The sequence below is a fragment of the Dendropsophus ebraccatus genome, chromosome 15 (genome assembly GCF_027789765.1).
Source record: "Dendropsophus ebraccatus isolate aDenEbr1 chromosome 15, aDenEbr1.pat, whole genome shotgun sequence".
In the NCBI taxonomy this organism is placed as follows: domain Eukaryota; kingdom Metazoa; phylum Chordata; class Amphibia; order Anura; family Hylidae; genus Dendropsophus; species Dendropsophus ebraccatus.
This window is the reverse complement of record NC_091468.1, coordinates 66,668,193-66,695,369: the sequence shown is the minus strand read 5'-3', so window position 1 is coordinate 66,695,369 and position 27,177 is coordinate 66,668,193. Positions and strand designations below refer to the sequence as shown.

Genomic DNA, 27,177 nt, shown 5'->3' with positions numbered 1-27,177 from the left:
ATTTCATCTGCAAATGCTGGAAAACAGTGGTTGACTTCTCAAGGACTGGAGAAATAATTTGACTGCTCGGAATTGGCAGCTCTCCAGAGACATATCCTACAGCCTCAACCCTTTGGCTGGGGAGTGGAAGGGAAGGAAAAGGAGGGGTAGGCTTCTTGTGTGGATCAGCTGCTGCGGCAGGGGAGGGTAGGGCTGGCTTGATGGGAGGGACAGGAGTCGGTAGCTCAGGCTGCATGCTTAGTGTAAGCTTGGGCTGTTGGGTCGGGGAAGCGGTAGGGCTGGAATCATTGGGCTGCTGGATCCTGGCTGCATGGGCGGCTATTACTCCATTGAGGATTTCAACAGGCTCTTTAATCCCGGCTGAAGTCAGTGGATGGGGCAGGACTGAGATCCATCCCAGAAGTTTGCCTCATTCTGCTACTTTGTAATTGGTTCCTTCTTTGGATTATATGGATATAGAGTTGCACATACAAAGGTAAAGCCGTTTCCTTCTAACCTTGATGTCTGACTATGATAAGGGCCATTTCCCTTGGGATGATGAAGAGATAGTTGATGGCAGATTGTTGGGTTCCGGACGCCCTGACAGGTTCGGTCTTGCTCCACTGCAGTCTATACTCTATAGAGCCACTACTGCAGCTGGAAACTCCAGTCTTCTATGGGACCGGCAGGAAATCCTCGCTCTATACTAGGAAGCACAATGCATTCAGATACGCTTTACAGACGCATTTTCTGTCCAACAAAGAACGATCGCCCCCAGCTTATTGATAGCTGCATATTAAACACCCATCACACCCAGGTCCCTTGGCAGAGAACTCTTAGCTGTTTAATAGTGGGATGAAACATGAATGAATGGCAGAGAATTTTGGAAATATGTTAAAGGGGTAGTGCATGAAAAAAAAAAATATTTCAAATCAACTGGTGCCAGAGATTTGTAATTTACTTCTATTAAAAAATCTCCAGTCTTCCAGTACTTATCTGCTGCTGTATGTCCTGCAGGAAGTAATGGTGTCTGCCACAGTGCTCCCTGCTGCCACCTCTGTCCATATCAGGAATTGTCCAGAGCAGCAGCAAATCCTCATAGAAAAGATGGTTCTGTTTTAGTTTATATTAATGTTCCTGTTTACTCCTCTTTCACCATAGTCCTAGTTAACCGGACTTTTATGTTACTATATCTCACATGTAACCATAAGCTTTATTGTATCCTACTATGCCGAGTTTTGTACAAATACATGTTTTATTGGGCATTTGTTAAACATTTTCAATAAAAAGATTGAACAGAAAACCTCTGCTGCTCTGGACAGTTCCTGACATGGACAGAGGTGGCAGCAGAGAGCACTGTGTCAAACTGGAGAGATTACACCACTACTTCCTGCAGGACATACAGCAGCTGATAAGTACCGGAAGACTGGAGATTTTTTTAATAGACGTGAATTATAAATCTCTGGCACTTTCTGGCACCAGTTTATTTGAAAGAATTTTTTCTTATTATTTTGGTGAACTACCCCTTTAAATCAAAAGAATGTATTCTGACTCCTTAGTTTTATAAGCCTCGATGTAGCAGTGTTGAATTTGCAATTTAACACTTTGGGGCTACCTTGGTTACACATTGTTATTACTTCCCAAGGTTTGGCCCTTAGGGTCCATTTACACAGAAAGATTATCTGCCAAAGACTTGAAGCCAAAGCCAGGAATGGATTTGAAAAGAGGAAAAATCTCAGGGTTTCCTTTATGACCTGATGTCTGCTTATAGTCTGTTTCTGGCTTTGGCTTCAAATCTTTGGCAGATAATCTGTCAGATACTCTTTCTGTGTAAACGGACCCTTAGACACTTAATATGGCATTGCAAAAAACTCAGCTCTGCTACATCTGAGAAACTTTGCAATGCTCCAACCAGACACTGATGCATAAAACCCCAATAACTTGTGATACTTTATCCATACTCCCAGCCCTGACTCTGGGATGTAGTGTTGCCTTCCAGTTGGAGCAGCGCAGTTGTGTTTGTCTTCTTCCCGTATTGATAACAAGGTAATTGGTCTCGTTTCTGCCTGTTATCTTCTTGGCTGCACTAACCCTGAGTCATGTAATCCAAATCTCCTCTGAAGGCTTAGAAAAGACAAGGAATGGCTGCAATCGCACAAGGAAGATTAGGACTTACTTTATTTTTATTGTCTGCCGTGCTTGTGTGTGAAAGGCGGCTTCAATGTGTCAAAGATATGAGGCCAATAAGCCGGGATTTACTCTGGACGTGAAGTCATTGCATTGAACCATTCTCCATTATCTGCTGCATCCCGGCGAATATATTAGCAGCCAGAGCTGAAATATCTGTGGTCGTGGGGAGATCGCATTGTTCTTCTTACCCATCGCATCATTTAGGGTAGAAAACGTAAATCCGTGTTCATGTGTGATCATGTGCTCAAAGCACTGCGTCCGCCTGGGAATGACTCTTCAAGGGTAATGCTTACAAATGGGGACAGACTGGGTAAAAAAAAAAAAATATATATATATATATATATATATATATATATATATATATATATTCCCATCCTGACTCAAGGAAATGACCGGACACAATGATTTGCATTGTGTTTCACTCTTTGCTATGGTTCTCCATTCCGACTGGTAGATGGTCCCAATACAGTGACCAATCCCATATGTTTCTATAGTCATTGTGTAAGATAAAAGTAATAGCAGAATGTAAGAAGTGCTTTTATTTACTAACCCAGTCCGAAAGCTGATTTCACATAAAATACTATTAGTATAGTCAGGTGGCATAGATGGTCTGCATATATATATATATATATATATATATATATATATATATATTAACAACACCAATGCTATGATCCATAAGAACAGCTTAAAGGGGTATTTTAATGAATAATGAACTTGCCCCTATCCACAGGATGGGGGAGAAGTAAGAGATCACTGGGGGTCTGACCTCCTAACCCCCCGGCGATCTCTTTATCCGGCTCTGTCTTCTGTATTATGAATAGAGCTGCGGGTATGGTACCAGACTAGCGTCTCTATTCATTCCTATGGAGGTGCCGGAAAGAGCTGAGTAAGCTGGATCAGGGATACAGTTGCCGAAACAAGTGACCGACCACACTTTTTAGGGGGGCAATAGTCTGGCGTCATCCACTGAGCGATCGTCCATCACAAACATTTATAGCGAAATCTCAGCCACCTGCTGTGTCAGCAAAGGGTTTTGATTTGTATACACATGTAGCTGACACTCTAGAGACCGCCTAGTGGTGGCAAAGAGGTAGTGAAGCGGTTAGAGATTGGTGCTCTTTAGTGGAAAACAAAAATAAACAAATAAATAAAAAATAATTATATATATATATATATATATATATATATATATATATATATATATATATAACCAAACATTACATATCATAAGGAAAAATGCAGATATGAGTTTTCACACTGATGGAGAGAACTGAGATAAAGGCTGTGTGGTGTCCATGCAAGTTCTACATGATTCCACAGTGATATATAGAATTGCAGGATGTTAGTTTTCGTTCAGTCATAGTTGCACCTTCATATCATTTTGACTTTTATACTTTTATATATCTTTTTCTTCAGTCCCATCCATTGGTCCATATGAAATACTGCTGACTAATGGCTTCCTGTTACTGTGTGGATAGACAAAGCGTATAGCCATGGTGGACTGTGGCAGATACTTAGGGTGTATTCAGATGGTTTATATACACAAGGCACTGTATGGAGTTGTCTGGTTTAGAAAATATATATATATATATATATATATATATATATATATATATATACATGTACTCCAAATGTATTTGGAATTATATAAAGGGGTACTCCAACATCAGATTAAAAACAAAAATCCGCAGAAGCATATAACATTGTTCACCTTTCTGCCCTAGTTCTGAAACTACCAAGTCCACTTGTTGTGCAAGGATGTAATGCTATCCCTTACCACGTCCTTTCAGTACTATGATTCCCAGAATGTATTGCTTTCCCTTAGCTCTCTATTGCAGCAGCCCTCCCACCCTGCATACTCCCCTCCCACAGCACTCCCAGCAGTTCCCTGCCAAGAGCTGCTGCAGAACATTTCGGTCTGTGCTTATTGTTTGGCACAAGGCAACATACTGTAAACAAACCTCATTCTTTCCTATATACCCAATAAAGATAGATATATATATATATATATATATATATATATATATATATATATATATTACACACAGTATATGTGCATAAGACGATAATGAGGTAGGCTGGAGGGGATGGTCACAGGTGATGACATCACTTAGGGGGCGGGACTTCAGCTCAGAGACAAAATCCAGCCGAGTCTCCTGAGACAGCAGAGGATGAAGTGTTGTCTCCTGTCAGGAGTAAATCAAGCCAGTACTAGTGCTAACACTATATTAGTAAGTGATGTATCTTGGGGTCATAGTTTAGTTAAATATAATTTTCTAATACCAGAGTGCCCCTTTAAGGGTAGGTCCCAGTTCTCAACCCAAAAGTATAACTTGAAGCCCTAGAGCCCCAATGTGAAATCATGCTGGAGGAGCGAAGCGCCTTACTAAATGGGGAACTATCAGCTAACCTGCTGCTATGTCCTTATTGCACAGGAGATGCCAAGAAGCAAGTTATGTCTCTTATAGTATGTCTCTTACCTTCTTCCTCAGTGCCGTTCCATTGCAGTTAGTCGTGTGCTCCATGGTCCGGTGAGACCGTTAGGAGCGCGATCCAGCCTGCCCCCCGGCCGGACCATTCCATTCGTTATCATTAGAAAGGGGCGGGCCGGAGCTATGGGGGCGGGCAGTGCTCCTAACATTCTCCTATCAGTAGCTGGACAGTTCAGTTGGCAATCGGGCACTGAATCAGCACTGTGCCTGATCGTCAGGGAAGCAGTCGGAGTGATCAGGCACTGTCGGGGGGAGGGGGCCCGTCTCTGGACTATAAGATGCGGGCACATATTAGCACAATATTTTATTGCTTAAAAGCGTGTCTAATAAATCGAATTGACGGTACTTATAAAGTAGTATATAAAACCAGACACTGTCCATATATAACGCATCATTACATTGATCTGACCGGCTATTTATCCATTAAATGAAACAAATCTTGCATTTCATCCACCTGGCTTAAGTCTAAACATCCTCCGCCGGGTTCAGCTGTCCCACTGGACTCATACGAGGACCTATTGTTCTAGCCAAATGCTTGTAAAAAGAATATCTTTTTATGTTTTGTTTTTATAGGCAGTTTTTTTTTATATATCTTTTCCGGTATATTAAGTAATAATCACAAATTTACTCAAACTCACTACATGTGTCACGTAAAAAAAGATTAATTATAGCTTCTAGTTTTAATAATACAATAATAATAATAATAAATAATTGAAGAGAACTATTATGTGGCCTGTCTGCTGCATTATATCCAGTCTAGGGAATCATAGGGACAAAGATACTTTTTTACGCAATTTGATTGGATACAAAATATTTTTGGTGAATTTTTTTTTAATAATTTTTTTTAACTTTACTATGATCCTGAAATCTAGCATTTTTTCATTCTCACCACTAAGTTTAAAACTAAGCTGAGAATTCCTGTTTTGTCTGTGATGATAAGGAGGAGGCTGCCGGAAAGTGATGTGTACAGCAATACAGAAAAGGGTGACACCAATAGATATAGAAGACAAAAGATGACGTTCACCGCACAGCCTTTCCCTCCCTGTGGAATGACTTCTTCAATGGTAACAAAGCACGTCCAGACACCTTTCCCATTCATATAAATGGGGCAGCTCATGTCCATGGGGCTTGCTGTAAAGAATATTTCTAAATGTTGGTAAAAACAGCTCAGGCAAGATGGCTGCACCCAAAACAATGTACAAAATATGAAATAAAATAGAATTTTTGTTTAGGATTCCGGGCCCCTGGATGTGAGAACCAGTTTTACTGGTGTGGCCCTAGGCAGTAAAAACCATGCAAAAGCCTAGTGTTACCCATGTGCAGTGACAACCATACAATACAAATACCCAGCTGAGGCATTCAGGCAGGAGAAACCTCACACAAAAGGCCTGGGAATGGGGTTGTTCCCATGAACTGCAGTAATGTATGTAATTGTGGTGGTGTCTTTTTTTTCTCTCCAGTTGAGCCCTATAACTTAAAAATAGACAGTTTACAGTTAAAAAACCGACCAGAAAACAGACGTTGTCTTATATTATTCAGTTCCACTCAACTCATCGGGAAAACTTAAAGAGTTTGTCCACCCAAAACTAACTTGTCCCCTATCCAAGTAAGAAAATGTGTGTGTGTGTGGGGGGAGGTTTAATCCGACATCCGTATCCCTCCTATGAATACAATTAAGGGTACGGCACGTTACCAGCGGCTTTATTCATTCATATGGAGCTCCCGGAAAGAGCTGAGCACTGTATTCGGCTCTCTACGGCGGCTCCATTGTGAATGAGTGCAGCCACCAGAGAGAGCCGAGTACAGTACTGAATAGTAATGAATTGAGTATAGTAATTAATAGAGCTGCCATTGGACTCCTGCTGTCTCTTTAAAAAGTTAGTTTTGGGTGGGCAATCTCTTTAACGACCATACAGTTAAGTGCAAGGTCCTTCTTTTTGTTATTTTTAGCTACACAACATCTGTCTTTTGGAATTTTTTTTTTTGCATAATCTTTGGGCCGTTTTGGTTCCAAACATTGTCTGTGTTGCAATTTTGTAGTAAAAATGGAATAATGAAAAAACTAAACTAAAGGATAGAAAAGCTGACATTTTTAAGCTATTTTTTAGCATGAAAACAGTTGTTTTTCTGAGACTAAAAATACAGACCAAAACAGGTTCCTTACTGTGCAGAGGTCTGGGAGCCTCACATGTCTGGAGCCTCCATTCTAAGCCTCACCTGGCTCTCCAAAAACCAATGTCTAAATCCAATATGTCTGACTGTTCTGTGCCTACGTAATCTACTGTCCTCAATATGGAAAATCAAGAGAAACCAAGACACCATGGACATTAGGTGGTGGACTATAACTTAATACCTGACCCTTCACTCACCCAAAATTTGAGTAACTACAATATTGATCTTTGTCCACCATTTTTTTTCTTGATTATGACTTCAGTAGAAATCATTGTATCGAATGATCACTGTCAGCTATGACAATGCAAATGTAAAACTACCCGATCCACAATGGTTCTAATACTGTTACAGATCTATGTGTGTTATATCTATTGCCTACTTGTTGTTATACCGCATGTTCTGCTTTGTATGAATCTATATGGAGTGGTTAACCTGCTATTACAGGTACTCACCGCAAAGCACAGCTGGAACTTGCTGAGAAGATGTTCTGTGGTTTTCTATTGTTCCATTACACATTAGAGAAAGTATGTAGAAGACAAAAAAAAAATTAATAAGAGCGCTAGATGGGAATATAACTTCTACATCCTTATAATATGATATAACGATAGACTGTTTATTATTGCGTGGTTTGGATGAGAGGGATCTGCTGTGTGACAAGCTTTTATTGGCTCTATGATGCAGAGATGTAGAGATGCAAGGCATATAGGATAGGGAAGCCCTCCATGATTCCAGGCCTGTTCTACTGTCAACTTATTTTCCCTGCCAACTCAACAAAAATTACAGCAGCCAGGGCCCCGCTCAGTCCGTCGGCAGCCGCTCTCCTTTAGCCCCATGTCCTACCGCCCACACTCACCGTCGTCGTCATGTACTGCCAGACTTGGTCTGATTGGGTGTGAGCGTGCATGATGGCTATGCTCTCGTCACCCGTCTCCACTCCAGTAAACAGTGCGGTTGGCCTATGGACGTCGCTCCTAAGGAACAGACCATCCTGCTCTTAGGTGAGTATAATACCGGGGGGGGGGGGGGGTATTTCACACCCTTTCACACGCGTTCTGACTTCTTTGGCATGAGGCTTAGATTGGTTGTGCATGGTCATAATATGGCCAGTCTCACCCCAAATGGCTTTACGGAATCACGTTGCAGAACTGCAGGTGTTGTAGCCATGTAAATCAGCAACTGATTACCTATATGGTAGAATGGTATTGGGCGAGATGGGCTAGCCTTTGTACTCTGAGCACATTGAGGAGCCTTGGGCACAAAATACATTGCTGGTTCACTAGTAGAGATGAGCGCAACGTACGTATACTTGAGAGCCATCATTCAGCATTTGAATACCAGTGGCTGAATAAGATGGATGTAGCCCTAGGGATTCCGGGAAAACATGGATATGGCCCAGGGCTGCATCCAATGTCTTGAGCCACCGGTATTCAAATGCCAACCAATTGCACACGACTATGCTCCAGTTTTGCTCCTCTCCTGTCCAGTCGTCCTTCCTCGGACCACTTTTGGTAAATACTAGCCACTACATAATGGGATCATCCCACAAAACCTGCCATTTGGGGGATTGCTCTATCCATCACAATTAATCCTTAGTCAAAGTCTCCAAGTTCTTTCCATATTGTGTGACGCCATTGTCATAAAGATAATCAATGTTATTGGCTTCACCTGCGGTGGTTTTCATGCTATGGTGGTTGATATACAGTCTAATGTTAGTATTCTGATTATAAATAAATGATCGCTCATCCTTCTTGATTCAGCTTTTGTGTTGGTTTGAGCCTTGTCTCGTATGAAACTGAATATTTATAGAAGCAAAGGGGCTTGGATGGCTGTCATTGGTGCGTTGACTGTGCCATCTGTAGGACTCTTACTGAAGCCATATTGCAGAATCTGGGACCGTTCAGTGAAATTACCTCCACTGTAACATGAGATTAGTATTGGTGGTCCTGGCATAGTTTCCTCCTTGTTTATATCAGTAGTAACGTTTCCATTCTGTCTATTGGCTCCGGGCTTAGCCATGTCCTCAGTAATCCCTCGCTAATCAGCAGCAAATGTTCCTCTGTCTAAATGTGTTAGACGTGTTTACCCAGGGCTTTGCTGCAAAATAGTCCAGGCCAGTCGCTTTATCTTCTGCATATTACGAAGGCATGATCTGTGCCGATCACAGGACTCGTAGGGAAAATTATAGTAAAATATTCATGTATAACTTGCAGGGAATAATCTGATTGCCTAAGGTTGGCGGCAGATTTTCAGTCGGTTAGTCATGCTTGGTGTATCAACAACAAGTGACTTGTTAAAACAGCATTGCCATAAGAGAAGAAACAATGTAATGTGTTACGCATCAATAAATGAAGGTCTTTTAAACAAAAAAACTGGAAAGTAAAAACACCTTTGTAGTACAGAATGAAATAATAGGGAATTGGCTTTGCTTCTAAAGTCTTGCCCAGAAGCGGTCTGAAGGCTCCATATCATTACGGTAACGTCACCTTGGTTTTATTTATGTCCCCTATTGTGTGGTTGGCAGAAACAATGTACAGAAATCCAACTTCTGAGCCCGAAGGCAGAATCTGCCGTTGAGTTCTCCATCCACCTCGTGCCATTTTTAGCATTTAGGTCTTCCTATTTTGTATCGGAGCTATTGAGCCTCCTGAGACACTAGGGCCCAGGTGTGACTGGTACCTCTGTGCCCCTGTGCACACTTCTATGGATAGAATATATCAGACAAGGATACAGCTTTCTTCTCTTATTCTAATAGAAATCTATGGAATATTAAAGGGAAATTAACAGCAGGTTAGAAGTATCTATATATGTTTCTTGCCTTTATCCTCGGCGCCCTTTCCGTGATCTTAAGAATTAAATTCTTATGCAAATATGTCATTGTAGTGCACTGGGGGTGGGTATACTTCCCCCAGTGCACCGATCTGCCCTGTCCACACTGTCCCCAGCCACTTCTCATTAGGAAGGGCAGTGTGGTCGTGGGTGGATTAGTGCACTGGGGGGGGGTATACTTCCCCCAGTGCACTTATCTGCCCTGGCCACACCATCCCCGGCCGACTCGCTCTGTCAATATTCATTAGGAGAGACGGTGTGGCTGGGGGCGGATCGGTGCACTGGGGGGTAATAACTCTGCCCCCAGTGCACCAAAACAACATATTTAAAAAGAGAGTAAACTCTTAATATCGAACTATTGGGAGATATAAGCAGGTTACATACTAGGATAGTCTCATTTCTTACATAGCAATGTAGCAATTTAAAGAGGAATTATAGAATTTAAAGAGGAATTATGGAATTATGTCCCTACTACACAGGAGATGCCAAAGAGGAAGGTTTGTGTCTTACCGTCCTCCTTGGCACCATTCCAGTGCAGTTAGTCCTGTTCCCCACAGTCCGGTGAGACCGTTAGCACTGCCTGCCCCCATTGCGCCAATTCGGTCGGCTGGGTGTGGATCAGTGCTATGGGGACAGGCAGTGCTTCTAACGGTCTCACTGGAACATGGAGCACAAGACTAACTGCACCGGAACGGCGCCAAGGAGGTCGGTAAGAGAAATATCTTCCTCCTCTGCATCTCCTGCGCAGTAGGGACATATCAGCGGGTTAGAGTCATCTAACCTGCTGGTAGCTCCCCTTTAAGCCTTTTGGGACATCTTTTGTCACTAACTTACTTTATGATTTGTTCTGTCTTGGACCTTTGCTTTGTTACCAAATGCTGCATTGTGCATCAAAAAAAAAGTTCTTTCCCTTCTTTTATCCACATTCATCCCGTCTTGCCGCTCACTATTTAACTGTTTGGATTTGGAACATGAAGAATGTTTTTGCACATTACCCTTTGTCTTTAAGAGAAGCCAAATTTCTTATTCATTAAAAGTGATGCATAATATTTTGGATGGCTACACTGCTTTTTTCTACACAAGTTTTTCATCGTTTCATTTCAATGATTAGTTTGCCGCTTTGATTCCAGTACCTGGCGGTGCCAAAGTCCTGGTTAATTAAAAGGTGTTACATGGGTACTGAAGGGCTAAATTATTACCTTACCCACTTTATGAAGTTTGACTGAAACATACCTTGCTATAATAAACCTGGGCACCGCCATTGTTTTTTCTGGAGCCCTGACACTGTTTTCATATGCCGAGGTCGTAAACGTCAAGTGTTATAATTTAACATTTCATTATGTATTTTAATAAAAAATAATTTATAGTGCTCAGAAATAATGAAGTTTCTTAAAACTTTTTGTTAGAGTACAAATGGTATCCTTTATACCTGTGCAGAGGGTAATTGTACAAAAAAAAAAAAAGTTTTCCTGGCTTATACATTGCATAAATTGGCAAAGTTTCTAATATAGTTTCTTTAAGTATTCAATGCCTCTTCCTACTATCAGTCAATGTTTTGTCAGAGGGTACAAACTAGTTAAAAACCAAACAAACATTCTTTTTACTTGTATAGGTGTAAAAAATATTGTGAGGTTTTTATTAATAATTTTAATTAGTTTTGCTTCTGCAGCCACCATAGTATGCTTTGTAAGCACTATTATTCTCTACTTGTATAAAACCTATATGATTCTTCCCTGTACACTACCCCACACACTTTCTGTGTGTTCTCCTCTCTTTCTCCAGCCTGTGTCACCTGCCTTCAAGGATTCCCCTTTGCTGTCTCATATATCAGAGTAGCAGCTAAATAGTAGGAAATATTTAATGAAGACTATTTAGAACAGGGATGGGGAACCTTTGGCCCACCAGCTGTTGCAAAACTACAATTCCCATCATTGTAGCTTTGCAACATATGGAGGGCGAAAGGTTCCCCATCCCTGATTTAAAAGTTTTCTCCCCTTTAGAAGGATTCTCCCCTGCACACCACTTTTTGTGTGCTCTCCTCTCTTTCTCCAGCCTGGGAGAAATTCTGCGGCTGTCTCATACATCTAAGTAGCCGCTAAATGGTAGAAAATACTTAATGAAGACCATTTAGAACAGGGATGGGGAACCTGTGGCCCTCCAGCAGTTTCAAAACTACAATTCCCATCATGCCTGGGAAGCCAAAGCTTTCCCCATCTCTGATTTAGAAGGTTGCTTCCTTTATTAGAAAAGACAATAAGAAAAGAAGTATCTGAAGCCAATTTTTACTTACAGCTTTTCAGTAACATACCAGTGTTTTTGTTGCTGTAATATTATACTGTAGCATCCATATTGATATTTTTGAAACATAAAACTTAGATTCTGACTTAATAAGAATTGTTATATATGTCATCATAAATAAACTGTATTATACTTTTTAAGGGGGATGCAGACAGTGATCTAGATAAACTAGATTTATGACTAAAGGTCAGGTAGATAAGGAGCCATTGTAGTTTAGTTGTCTATTACAGGGACATTTTGTTCATTTTACATTTTTAATTTGTTGCTGCCCTGGCGGAGAACATAACAAACATGCTATTCTTACCTCTTCATGCTCCCCGGGGTTCTCCTGCCTTCACTTTCAGTGACAGCCCGCTCAGCCAATCACTGACAGAGAAGGGACAGCACTGTGGCCAGTGATTGGCTGAGTGGGCTGTCACTGCTGACTCATCCGTCTTGGAAGTGGAGGCGGGGTCATTCACTGGAGAACCCAAAGACATGGTAGGAGGGCACTGGGGGAGCGTGAAAAGGAAAAAACGTGTTTGTTATGTTCTCCACCAGGGCAGTAACATATCAAAAGTTTAAAGGGGAATTCCAAGAAAAATTAACTTGTCCCCTATCCACAGGAATGGTAAGAGAGTCACGGGCAGCCAACCTCTGAACACCCCAGCAATCTCGTTAATGTCTGACGCGGGCCCGAGACGTGATGTCTCAGGTCCGCTCAGCCAGTCAGTGAAGGAGGCGGGATCCATTTCAAGTCCGCTCAGATCCCGCCTCTGTCACTGACAGGCTGAGCGGACCTGAGATGTATCGTCTCAGGCCCGCGTCAGACACCAGGAAGCGGCCGGGTACCGGAGCACCGCGATGCGCGACCCGCTGCTGGAACCGGGGAGGTGAGTGGACGTCTTTTCCCTCAGCCACCCCATCCCCAGTCTCAGCAAAAAAGTGCCCCCCCCGGAGTACCCCTTTAAAACCCCTAAATCCACCGACAGCTAAGGAGTATCAAAAAGTTACTTTCCTTACTTGTTTTTTTCCCAAAAATAAAATAGGCTGAACTAAGAACGCGCTCAAAATTGGTAATCTATCTTGAAGTGTGTGTTCAGGGCCTTCTAATTTAATTCACGAATACCCCCAATTTTGGACAGATACAATATGCTATTAGGCCACTTGCCAATGGCGCCATCAATACAGAGCATCCAGAGAGCATCGGGTTGTTACTTCTCGAGCCGTGTCTATTCATCTTGCTAAGAGATTGCTTATTAAGGCCCTAGATTTGTTTTCCATCAGCTAAGACAAAGCCTTTGCTGTGTATCCATGTGCACAGAATAATAGCGCATCAATGCATCCCAGATGTGGTTAGAACGTCTAAATATCGCAGCTTATCTTGGACAACCATTAGAGAACATCTTAGTTTCTCAACATGAAAGTCAAAAGACTTTTTGAAAAGTCATCTTGTGTTTGTATTATTGTTCTTAAGGGGACAGTACAGTGCGAAGGGTCGAAAGTGGGAGCGATCCTTATACATCATGAGTGTCATTTTTTTTTTGTATGCCAGGCCAAGGGCGTCGTCTTAAAAACATTGGCTGTTTCGAATAAATGGCTCTAAGTAAAACATAGTAGAGTTTGGATCAGTGAAGGAATTCTGTTATTTCTGGCACGTGAACAAGCAGCAGGAACAACCTTCGAAGTCTTCACAGTAACTTGTGAGTTTCAGCGATGTCCTTAGCCAGATGAATGGCTGCTGGATTTGCCTATACCAGAAATCTGTTGCGATTTTCTTTTTTTGGACACCTCTTCTTACAGTGTGAACAAGATATCTTATCAGTTCATTTGTCATCAGTATTTAATAATAATTTATAAGTTTCATAGAAAACTATGATGTCTGAACTATCTGATGTCATGGTGTACATGGGAGAAATTTATAAAAGGCTTTGCGCCTAATTTTAGGTGAATAATTGGATTTTTTGCCTATTTTTTGGTGTAAGTTCTATTTCTGACCCAATATTCGATGAGTGAATATTTTTTGGATGCAATTTTTTTTATCTGCCTGTTTTGAGTACCCACACAAAAATTTGCAGAATCTGGGATTTGCATCCAATTTATCATTTGAACATTTTTTTTTTTTAAACGGACAAACTGGTGCAGGCCTACATCTGGTCAGTACCAGGTGAATTTGGGCAATTTTTTGAGAATATTCAAGCCAAGTATGTGGACTATAAAAATATTTAATGAAGCAACACATTTCGGCAGGGAATTTTTCAAGCACAGTCGTCTTTTATAATACATAGCCATTGAAAACACCGGTTCACACCGTGGCATGGTTTTTGTGCGGTTTATATGCCACTTCTGTGAATTTTTTTGACAAACATCTGTGCTCACCTGTTATGAGGATTCTGTTATTCTGTCTAGTCCAAGTGGGTTCTTTCTATCTCATTCCATTCCTTGATTATTTCCAAGTATGCCATTCCTACTATTGTTTTCACTTGGTTGAACAGGATTAAAGTGCCCAATTTGGCCCTGAAGATCGGGGTCTTGAAGTCAATCTGATCTATACCCCACTTTTTACACGAATGCAACAGCAGCCTTAGGGGCTTAAGGCCATATTACATATAAGGAGAGGGAAGCGAGCACCTACCTGTCAGGTCAATGCTCGCTTCCCCATCATTCCCCACTCACTATTCCCCACTATTACACACCCAGACAGTAAGTGGGGGGGGGGGGGGGCTGGAGCTGCCTGGATGATCTTTAGATCGCTCGGGTGGCCCATTGAAATCAGGGACCATTGGACCATGATTAGACCATTTCATCATTGTGCATGCCGGCTAATCGTGGTCTTTTAACAGGTCCTATTACACTAATTGTTGTCCGGAACGGCCGGTCATTGGCCAAGTACGGCTGATAATCGATTGGTTAATAGGGCCATTCCGGCCAATAATTGTTTTGTGTAATAGGGCCATTACAGCCAATAATTGTTTTGTGTAATATGGCCATTCTGGACGCTAATCGTTTGGTGTAATAGGACGTGTTAAAAGACGGCAATCAGCCAACATCCACACTGATGAAACGGCCCGATCATGACAGCGACGGTCTGCTGCCCATCGCCCCGTGTAATAGGAGCGGTGGCAGCAGACCATCCCTGACTTCATTGGGCCACCCGGGCGATCTAGGGATCCCCCATCGCAGTCCCCCCCCCACTCACCGTCTGTGCGAGTCTTTGGTGCTTATTAACATCTTTGTACTAGATGATCAACAATCTGAAAAAGGGCCGGCCGAATTAAACAATGTCCCTCTGCTAAATCGATACCAGTTTTCACAGGTGTACTAAGCATATGTGACTTCTATTTGTAAGGTAAATTCTGGACACCACAAGGGGCAACAACTCATGCAGGTTGACTTCATGAACATGTCCTGTCCTAAGCAACCACAGTACAGTGCTAGAAGCAAGTACTAATCCGCTAAAGCCGCCACATCTCATAGCAGCAGGTGAAAAAATGGGAAATGTCCCGTCAAGCTTTTTTTTTTTTTGACTTGTTTGCTACAAATCCTTTAAACTGCATATTCCAAAATCTCCTTTATAGAGTGTTTTAATTGTACGGCCACACAACATAACATAGCAGCAAAGTAACACTTAGACTTAAAGGAATTTGCAAGTTGCAGCAAGATCAGTTAAAGGTGGCGATTACACTGGATCAGTCTCTTCTGCTGACACCTCTCTTTTAGTCTTTTAGTCTTTTTTTTTTTTTTTTTTGCTTTTGCTTGACTTAACATGTTAACTGAAAGATTGTAAATAATTAAAGACTTCTTGGCCGTCTTGGAGGCCGTCAGAAAACACAGCGTTGCAGATAGGAAGGAGATGGGCCCAAATGAATTTGACTTTTTTAAGAACGTGATCAGATCTGGGATTGTTGGTATGCAGAATAAATTTCGATAGATGAAACTAGTTATGGTGTTTCTCCCTGGTTATTATGTATATGAGACAAATGCTTTTCCGTCTTCCACTTCATTGTAAAATAAGAAGGTTCTATTTCGGTGTCATTGTCTATATCAACGATATCATATACTAAAAGTCGTATGGCAAAGTGCGTCTGTGCATGAAGCCATATTATGGAGGCTTAGCTTCTAAGGGAAAGTATATCGATTATATGATGTCACAACTTCTTTATAACAGGAACATAATTCTTGTAGGTTTTGCTGAGTGAATGATGAGTTGGGGGGGGGGGGCAGTAATGGGGCCTGATGAAGGACAAAGAAAGAAACATTTTTTCTGGTAAGATATATTACAAAGTTTATATTAGCTTTTCTATCAATTTCAGGGGGGAAATTGTTGCTATTACATTAACTAATTATAGGTTACATAACATGTAAATAATTCATAGTTTTCTAATTAGGGATGAGCGAATTTACATACTAGCTTGTCAGCCAGCAGCCTACAAACTTAATGCTACTTAATGCTGCTCTTCTCCGGCTGTCTGAAAAAGCTAGATCCAGTCCTGGGAAACTGGGAGAAGTTAACCAGGACTGGATCCAGCTTTTCCAGAGTGGAGCGGCATGTAGTTTAAAGGGGTTATCCAGCGATGCAAAAACATGGCCCCTTTTTCCCCATCTCTTGTCTCCAGTTCAGGTGCGGTTTGCAATTAAGCTCCATTTACTTCAATGGAACCAAGTTTGAAACCCCACCCAGTGGCCATGTTTTTGTAGCACTGGATAACCCTTTTAAAATATGCCGGATGACAAGCCGACCGCAAAGCCTAGCGGAGTGCTAGTACTGTAAATTTGCTCATCCTTATTTCTAATAAAAATGTAAAAAAAAAACTGTATAAAGGCAAAAAATACTTGAAACACTGCCAGTATCCATACATATTCCTTAAGACTTCAGCCTCTTAAGCAAATAGTTTAATACGTGTGATAGCCTTAAGGAACAAGCTTTCAGCATCAGCTACTGTTGACCATTCTTCTGTACTTACAACATAGTAGAACAATAAGATCCACGTGGTCTACTCTGCCGTATACATGTTAGGCAATGTTTGGGTTAAAGTATCTTTCCATTATGTCATCCGCACCTGTGTTGTTTAGGAAATGGTCCCAAGTATACCCCCTTCTTACTACTAACCGATGGAAAAAAAAAATGTTAGGGATTGTTTCAGCCCTACACAGGATGTGGAGTACAAAACAACAGCTGGTTCATAATCAAGGTTGCCCACTCATTTCCCTTATGTTATAAAGGAGGTCGCCCTAACAGACGTTTTATCTTGTGGCTAAAAGAGGAAGTGCTTGTTGTTCCGTGAGCGCTTGTCCGTACAATGGAAATGTCAATGGGGAAAGTGATGCTCGGAGCCTTGTAGGATTACAGAAACACATGGAAGAGAAATAGCTGCGGATAGATGGCCCATTAAGTCTTCAGGCCCATTGTCTTCAACCTGTGGCCTTCCAACTGCTCCTGGGCGGTTTTGCAAAATAACTTAATGCTGAGCGTTTGGTGTTTTTAAAACTTTTTTATAGACTTCTATAGGTAAGGAAAAAATGCCAATTAAAAGTTACCCAAAAATTGGGTGTTTTTTTTTTTTACCCAATTCGTCATTGGAAACAAATAAAGATGAATTGTCAGCTCACCATACCAGACTTTTGTGAGTTGAAAGAAGGTTTCCAGGAAAGAGCATGGGCAGGATACCAGCAAGGTTTAAGAGAAGTAATGTAAAGGACCCACGGCTCCATAAAACTTCTTATATTTTATTTTGGCACATAGTCGATCCTCTACATTATTTCTATGCAATGGAAACCATCACCTCAAACCTTCACTTTATGAAAGAATTACGTGACTTGTAAAAAGACAAAAAGTGGTTAAAACCACAGGGGGGAAAAACAAAAACACCTATACTAATATACAGAAAATTTGAATAAACACACACAAAAAATTATTTGACAGAAGCCTAAATGCTATGTTATAGCTACAAAACCAAATATGTTATAGTGTGTTATAGCTCCAAATATTCGAAGCCAAAGAGTCAGATGTGAAACCAGCCAAAATATTTTGTACATGATCAATATTTGCGGCAGCTAGTATCAATAGACTGCCACTGTACCCCAATAAATGCCGGCCCGTTTCCGTAATGGGAACATAGCCATTTGGGCCGATGCCCTTCAGTCCTGTGTTTTGTTTGGATTAGGTTGTATCTTTCAGACCAAGTGATGATTTTTATGGCTTTTATCTATTTCGCCACTTATGCGTCATCGTGTTACACAGTACGGGGGTGGGTGTGTGGACAATGTATCATAGAAGCAAGTGATGCAGCTGAGAAGGGGCCCTGGAGAGCCCTGGTTGGCTGCATGCCTACTATGAATGGGTGGTGAGACCCTGGTAAGCAAATAAGGGTGTGGAGCGGAGATGGGGAGCAAGCAAGTTCTCCAGTCCCATGTGGACTGGTGGTGTTACATCTATTATTCTTATATTTTCCGTTCATATTAGTTACATCATAAATTAAGACCACATGGGACACATGGGTGTTGCCATTTATACAATAGTTTCTCCTCTTCAGTCATAGAAAGACTCCATCTCTTACAGTAAGAAATTAATGACTCTATAGGCTTCTAGAGGCAAGTGCTCCATTTTTATTTTGCTACTCCATTGGTGAAACTCAAGACCCGACATGTTCTTAGAAAATGGCTTCCTCCTAGTTACCCCCCCATTTCATAATTATTATATATTTTTTTCCTTCTCTCCCTTCTTTGTCTCCCTTTCCCTCCCTCTGCTCCCCGTCTTTTTTCTGCTTTCCCTTCTGCTCCTGGGTTCTAGCGCTTGCCCGGTTGTAATATCCTATCATTGTTATCCTTCACGGATATCTGATGTTATGCTGTCCACTGTATTATTGCCCGCGCCTACCAGGCTTTTGTTGTACTGTTTCCTTTAGGCTGGGTTCTCACTACGTTTTTGAAGTCCACATTGCTCATCAATTTAAAAAAAAAAAAAAAAAAATGGGTGGATTTGTGTGCATCCGTTTTGATCCGTTTTCCATTGACTTCCATCATAAAAAAAAAAATATATCAAAACGCATCTGTTTTTTTTAAGTGTCCACAAAAATGTGGCCGACCACGTTTTTGTGTGTTTGTTAAAAAAAAAAAACGGATGCATTTTGATCCGTTTTTTTTTTTTATATAATAAGTCAATGGAAAAACAGATAAAAATGGATGCACACAAATGCACCTGTTTTTCCATCCGTTTTTTTTTTGTAAAAACGGATATAAAAAAATTATTGCAAAAACGTAGAGTGGTCCTAGCCTGAATTTGGAAATTCTAATAAATTCAGAATTAAAAAAAAAAAAGAAAATCGTCCTGATTAGCCAGTAATAATCACGTATTTATACTTTCTTTATTAGTTGCATATGTTGGTGTTTTTGCACTATAGAAAGCATACAGTGTACCTGCTTCAGTGGACTGTGTGACCTTACAGGATAGGCATAACCCTTTCACCGCTGGGCCAGGTTTCAGGACATTCCATTAAGATGAACTAAAGGCCCTCTAGCTATACGGCGGACAGCATATAAATAGCTGTATTGTGTTCCATCTGCTGGGGTGAAATTGGTCCTGCTTACCAGGTGTGCTTCAGATTACTCATGCTTTCTGACCCTATCCTGTACTGCTAGTTATTAAGCTGTTGAGACTGTCATCACCAAAGTCATTTACTTTAGGCTATTGCACTGTGATTCTTGGCTCTACTTCTTGTCATCTTATGGAGGGGAGATGATATCAGCACGTCGCCTGTGTTAACCCTTATTATCAACAAAATGCTGAATAAATCGTGGCAAATCGGTTGTTATTAGGATTCCTGAACTGAAGCACCTGGAGCGCAATATCTGCACATAAAAACATAGGTAGAACGCAATTTTTTTTTTTAAGTTAAAGTGTCACTGTTTTATCATGAAAAAGCAGTTTGAAGCTCTTCCCCCTGTCTTCATAGTTCTCTTATGGAGAGGGGAGAAGTTGAGGGAGATGAGGCACCAAAACAGGACAACAAAGAGTTAATTTACAGCTACGTCACTGGCAGGGGCTGTCTTGGCATTTCTGGGGCCCCAAGCGAAGTTATGTCTGGGCCCCCCCCCTCGACAAGCGTTCCAAAACAATAGACGGGTGTGTGTTGCCCCCAGTAGTATATACCCCTTGTGCGCTATCGCCAGTAATATATACTCCTTGTGTGCTGCCCCCAATAGTATATACCCCTTGTGTCCTGCCCCCAGTAGTATATACCCCTTGTTTGCTTCCCCCAGTAGTATATAGACCCCTGTGTGTTCCCCCAGTTATATATAGCCCCACCGTGTGCTCCTCCAGAAGTATATAGACCTCCTGTGTGCTGCCCCAGTTTTATATAGACCCCCTGTGTGCTCCCCCACTAGTATATAGGCCCCCTGTGTGCTCCCTCAGGGGTATTTAGCCCCCCTGTGTGCTCCCCCACTTGGATATAGACCCCTGTGTGCTCTTCCAGTAGTATATAAACCCCCTGTGTGGTTCCCCCAGTAGTATATAGACCCCCTGTGTGCCCTACCAGTATTATATAGACCCTTTGTGTGCTGCCCCAGTAGGATACAGACCCCTGTGTGCTCCCCCAGTTATATATAGACCACCTGTGTGCCTCACAAGTAGTATATAGACCCCCTGTATGTTCCCCCAGTAGTATATAGACCCCCTGTGTGCCCCGCTAGTAGTATATAAACCCCTGTGTGCTCCCCCACTTGGATATAGACCTCCTGTGTGCTCTCCAAGCTGTATATAGACCCCATTCTGCTGCCCCAAGTAGTATATAGACCCCCTGGGCGCTGCCCCAGTAGTATATAGATCCCTCTGTAAAGCCCCAGTAGTCTATAGCCCCCCTGTGTGCTCCCCCTGTTATATAGCCCCCCTGTGTGCTCCCCCCATTTATATAGACCCCCGATGTGCGCTCCCCCAGTTAAACAGACCCCTGTGTGCTCCCCTTCCCATATAGTATATAACACAATAAAACAAACACTTATACTCACCTGGGTCCGGGCGTCTCCTCTTCTCTTCACTCTTGTGGCCGCAGGAAGGGTTTTCCCTGCGATCACAAGAGGCCGCACTCCCCTTGTCCTGGCGCCGATGCTCCAGTGATGTCACTGGAGCACCGACACCACAAGGACAAAGCTGCCACTTGTGACCGCAGGGAAAACCCTTCCTGCGGCCACAAGAGTGACTGACAGGAAGGGGGCCAATGTCTCCCGCCCTGTCAGTGCTGCTGCATGTAACTATGAGCGCTCATTATGAGTGCTCATAGTTACAGTTCAGATGGCAGCAGCGAGCGGGGCAGCGGCCCTGTCCATCGGTCTTGAGCACAAGAGCGGGGAGTGGGGGCCCCCTTGGATGTTGGGGGCCCCAAGCGATCGCTTGGGGTGCTTGGTGCCAAAGACCGCCACTGGTCACTGGGCTATATCCTCTGAAGTCAGGACTGACCTCTCTGACCTCTGAATACCTGCTTTCACACAGCTCCCGCTGTGTAATCCTTTGTTCTCTGCTCTCTGCTGCCGACTAATCTCCCCCTCCCCTCTCCATAGGTTACAAAGGGCACGACTGAGGTAAAAGAGTCAAGATTTCCTGATAATGAGCAGTGAATGAGAGAGAGGAGGGGGGGACCTAGGGAAAGTCTTTTTGAATGCAGATAATGGCATATTTGCCTAATAAGCCCAATCACAAAGTTTCTTAAAATCGCCTGGACTATTGATTTCTGCAAAAAAATAAAATACGACAGTGACACAGTTTTTGCTATATTTCCATCAGTCAAAAATGTATGGCCCCTGTGATCAAATGGTTATTTGTCCAGATGTAGTATATACATATCCTATATTTTATTACACTGATCTAAAGGTTTATGTTCAACCCTGTTGGTCACAACAATGAGAAGTATGAATGAACAGATTGTTGTTTGGCCGTTGTTTGGCCGCTGGTATGGGCATCTGAATTACTTTGCTCTCAACCTAATTCTTAAAGGAGAAGTCCGGCCTCATCTTACTTTTAACAGGCGGCAGGGACAGGGGAGAGAGTAACAATTACGCATTGCTTATCTCTCCCCTTGCCTGCGATGCTCCACCTGACCAGCCCTGGGACTCCTGGCGACAGGCACCCGTCCCGGCTGATGGGCAGCCCGCTAAGCCAATTAGTGACTGGAGAAGCATCCCACCCCAGTCACTGAAGGGCTGAGTGGCCAGTCCATTAGCCGGATTGTGACGTCTACAGCGCCAGAGATCCCAGAACCTGGCGGGGGTCCCGGAGCAGCAATCCGGCCCTGAAGAAGGACAGGGAGAGGTAAGTTAATACCCTTTGTTATTTCCCCCCGTGCTTTAATTTCCGAAACTACTGTCTCATATAGAATAATGACAACAATTGAAAGTCATCTGAGCCACCGCCTCGTCTGAGATTACTTACTGCTGTATCGGCAGGGTCTCAGGGAGGGCTATTTGGAGACTTTTTGAAGCTTTAGTTTCCAATTTCAACTATTAAGTGACAGCTGCAATGAAATGTATGCAACACAATGTTTTCCCATGTAGCTATAGCTAAAAGTCTTCGTGTTGCAGTCTCCAGTTCACCTTTCTGTATTCTGAAAGAGAAGCTGGGAGAAAGCCACCACCAGACATCTTTGGTAAAAGCTTATATCCCCAAGAACAATAGGATCTGACAAGTTGAAAGTCAATATGCCCAACTATTCTTTCCCCCCACATCCATTGTCCTAGGAGAGTTTGGCGGCCCTGATACAAATCAGATAGTTAGTTAAGGTGGACTACACCAACTGCTTATACGCATAAACTGATCCCACCTCAATCACCTACAGTTGGCCTTATTTTAATCTAATGTTTACGGACAGCTCATGCAAGCTAGTAACTATATACTTACACTATTGCTCCTCATCGTGTCATTTACGCCATTGGGTCTACTAGGCAAAACACTCTTTGTTTTATGCAGTCTATACCAATGATGTCTCCATCCTCTTCTCTTCAAAGACAAACCTATCTAAACAGGAAAAGCAACAATGCAGGGGACCATAGGATGGCAAGGAGTTTCCCATAACTTTTCTATATTCTCACGGTCTACATTAGGCCCTTGATTGGGAGGCAGCTATGCCACTTACTGCAGGAGACGTGGCGGGTGTGCTTAGTTTTCCTTTGTTTCATATTACTTGAGCCACCAAAGAGCAAACTTTACAAAGTTTTGCCATTAGGCAGTTTTTAGTAGGAACCTAGGTTCATTGCTGACAACAATACAGTAAAGGGGAACTATCAGCAGGATAGAGGAATCTAACCTGCCCCCCCTGATAGCCCCCTATTGCACTGGAGACGCCGAGGATGAAGATATGCCTCTTACCATCCTCCTCGACGCCGTTCCGGTGCAGTTAGTCGTTTGCTCCACGGTCCAGTAAGACTGTTAGGAGCACTGCCCGCCCACATAGCACCGATCCGCCCCCCGGCTGGCCCACCCCTTGCTAATTTTAACCAATGGAGCGAACTGGCCGGGGGCGGGCCAGATAGGATAAGTAAGAGACATATCTTCCTCCTCGGCGTCTCCTGTGCAAAACGCACATATCATCTGGCTAGATTTGTCTAACCTGCTGATAGTTCCCCTTTAAGAGGAGCTTTTACTGTCCCAAGTGTTTTGAGATCTGGCCAGGTATTTCTCAAAAATCTGTCCTCTAGTATGTTTTCCCAAAATAGCGATTTACAATTTGATTGAAGCGAAGATACATCAGTAAAACTTTCATTGCTTGACGCAACATATTAATAAAGTTCCCATTAGATGGAACAGCGTTCCAAGAATAATGTACTCGGCTGAGGGGAAATATAATCTTCCCGACATTTACCCTGCGAGCGGTCAGCAAAATACACAGACTGCTTACTGTCAATAAACTGGAAAAGGACATCTTAAAGGGGATTTGTTTTCAGAAAATGACCCATTGGATGAATCAAAAATGTTTTAAGAATGTTTGTAGTGTTTTTATTTATATATTTTTTATTTTACTGTTTGTAAAATAATCCTGAAATCTTGTAATTTTTTTTTTTTTATTTTGGACACCATTAAGCTGACATTTCACTTGCTAGCAGTCTCCTCCTCATTATAATCATAGACGTACATCATGAGCCCGACTCTTTTTTCTTTTTAACACAGGGCGGGAGTGGACCGCACTGCAGCTCATCCTCCTCCGGCTTGTTCTCCTGATCAGTACAGGTGTGAACACTCTTAAAACTTTTGACATATCTCTAGGACAATGTCAAAACGTTTTTACAAATGACAGGTACACTTTAAGAATCCCCCCCCCCCCATTTCTGCACTATGACCTCTGCACAGGTCACATAGCATGCCTAGGAAACTCTCCCATAGAAGTCAATAAGGTTAGCTCCAGACTATTGTGCCCATGGGGCTTCTGTAACCCATATTTCTAAATGCTGTTAGAAGCCGCTCAGGCATTTTGACTGCCCTCATAACAATGTACTAAAATAAAGAAAAAAATTTGTATCAATAAGTAGAAACAGTTTTGAAACAAGGAACATATTTCAGTGTCTAAGCTCTAATCCCTCTAAACTCTAGGTGACATGTTCCCTTTAAATTTGCCTTCAGGGGGACAGCTGATTATATTATATTAAGAAATTGCTGTTTATGTAATACACTTATAATTATATTGAAAAATTGGAATTGATATCTATGTAGTTTTGATGTATACGTCAACATGGTGCAAATATGCAGTACCCTAAAATACACTTGTTATATTTTCTTAAAATCAGGTATTGCCATTGGCTGCGATATATAGGATGTTCCCAAGAAAATGTAATACTGAGACTATGGGCATGTACTGAAAAGAATCCCTCCTGTTCTCCACTCACATCCTGCCACTGGAAAATGCTGACTTTTCAACCACTCGGACTGTAAGTATAAGCTGCTTCCTATGAAAATAGGTCAAAGGTTATGTGTCACTAGTGGACAAACTACATTGTTGTGTTGCCCTAAATGATGGTTTCCGATATAAGTAGTGAAGTAAGGCCTTTGTGCACCTATGTTGTTCACACTGGGTAGACTTAGGTCATCAGCAGAGATGAGGGCAACTCCAGCACGCTTGGGTCCATCTGAACCCAGGCATGGGGCATTTGATTATTGGCCTATGGCCTATGACTGTATCCATGTTTTCCAGGCAGCCTTAGGGCTGCCACCACTCATTAAATGCCGCACAATCAGGTTCAGATGGACCCGAGCGTGCTGGAATTGCACTCATCTCTAGTAATCAGGGTAAGATATAAAGGAAACAAAATGAAATAAGTTTGTCCAAAGTGGTTAATGTTGTGTCGCTAAAGGAGAAGTTCAGCCATTTTTAAATTCCTACAGCTGGCAAGGGCAGGGGGGAATTTGATCCGGATTACAAACATACCTCTCCCAATGCCTGCGGCAGGACCGGCCTCGGGACCCCCTGGTGGGCTCCAGGATCTCCAGAGCTGACACGTCACGACCCGACTGATAGACTAGCCATTCAGCCAGACAGTGACTGGGGCAGGATGCTGTTCCAGTAACTGATTGGCTGAGCGGCCAGTCCATCAGCCCGGACAGGAACTTTCCCCCAAGTTGTGACGTCATCACAACTCGGGGGGCTAATGACTTGCGTCGGGGGTCCCGAGGCCGGTCATCACGGGCATGGGAAGAGGTAAATTCATAATCTTGATTAGAGATGATCAAACATGGGAAAATCTTAGGTTCTATTGAACTTGAACCTCATCGAACCTTCCGCATTTGATTACCGATACCTTTACGGTCTGTGGGGAAGGAGGAGACAGCCTGGGTACTGCCTGGAATCCCGGAATTCCAGGCGGTACTTGGGCTGTCTCCTTCTTCCCCTAAGACCGGGAAGGCATCGGGAATCAAATGCGGAAGGTTCGACGAGGTTCTAGTTCGATAGAACCTATGATTTTCCCTTGTTTGATCATCTCTACTCTTGATCAAATCCCTCTTCTGCCCCTGGCGGCTGCAGGATTTTAAAAATGGCCGGACTTCTCCTCTAAAATACGGTAATATCCATAACATTTCTTCTGTATTTAGCCATTCGCTTTCCTGTAAAACCTCGAGCGATAAATTCCAGAGACCCTGAAAATATCTCCACATAAACATGACGTCCAGGCATTCTGGGCATAATTTGAGAGTTTCATATGTAGCCTAGAGGATTCCATAGACTTCACAACAACATAGTAACAATGCTAAGCTCCCAGTATATTTATACCACATGACGGCAGACGGCGGCGTAGAACCGTAGAGCCTCCAGGTGCGCGGGGTTGGATAAGCCAAATGCAACGCTGTACAGCAAAGCTTGAAACCTGAACACATTTTGCCTAAGGATATATTAATTTTGAAACTATGCAAGGAAAAGCAATCTGATGACTTGGAAGGTCAGGAACAAATCCTGCTCTATTACACCATCGGGATAAAAATAAGTACAGTTTTTTTTTATTTTATTTTTTTGTTTCCTTTGGATGTATTATTTTTTCCAGTATTTTTGTAACCGTTTCTTGTCCCAGTTAAAGCCTTGAACAATAATAATTCATCCAACAGTCTGTGACATAGTGGTCAATATCATGGGGTTAAAATAATTTTAAAGCTTTCAGCACAGTCGTGATTTAACCACTTATTAGCTGGCACAATGTGCCACACGTAGGGATGAGACTTGGCCTTGGATAGAGTATGTTCGCAGAACAATATAAACCCCTATAACCGAACATGTGCATCCTGCTATCACAATGCCTTTGGGTTCTTTTACACGGCCAGATGTGGCACAGTAAAGGAGCACCGATCAGCAAGATTGCCATTAGTAAATCCAATAAATCTAGTCAGCTGCATATCGGCCGTGTAAATCCAATGATTGTTCATGTAGCCCTGCTTCCATGATGGTTGAGCTGTGCAATATCACAGGTCGGCCCATCTAAAAGAGTCTTTATATTGAAGCCACTATGGTGATTAGCTGATTCAGATCATTGCACCAGGGCAGGGGAGTAGCTAGGATTCATGGGGCCCCATAGCAAAGAACAGTACAGAGCCCCATGAGTCCTTTACCCCCCCACCCACCTGGCAAGTCCCCCATGATTCCTTCCTTTCAGGGAGAGTGTACGCTAGGGGACTGCGCTGGGCCAGGTGAGTATGTGTATGGGGGCTCCTGTGTCTGGAGGTGCAATGCTACCTCTGGCCACAAGACTGGCAGAGCGGGAAGCTAATGGTTTT

At 42.5% G+C, this 27,177-nt stretch overlaps 1 protein-coding gene across 3 annotated transcripts in view; it reads left to right on the top strand.

The window, feature by feature from the left end:
- Positions 1-263: 263 nt before the first annotated feature.
- Positions 264-27,177, top strand: part of PLEKHG1 (pleckstrin homology and RhoGEF domain containing G1) — a 158,530-nt gene continuing 131,616 nt past the window's right edge. For 2 of the 3 annotated variants that reach the window (XM_069954492.1, XM_069954489.1), the window contains exons 1-2: positions 264-475; positions 24,708-24,848. The gene's annotated coding sequence lies outside the window, so the exon portion shown is untranslated. Of the gene's footprint in view, positions 476-24,093; positions 24,154-24,707; positions 24,849-27,177 lie in introns of all 3 variants that reach the window. The other variant, XM_069954490.1, reaches the window with a different exon arrangement.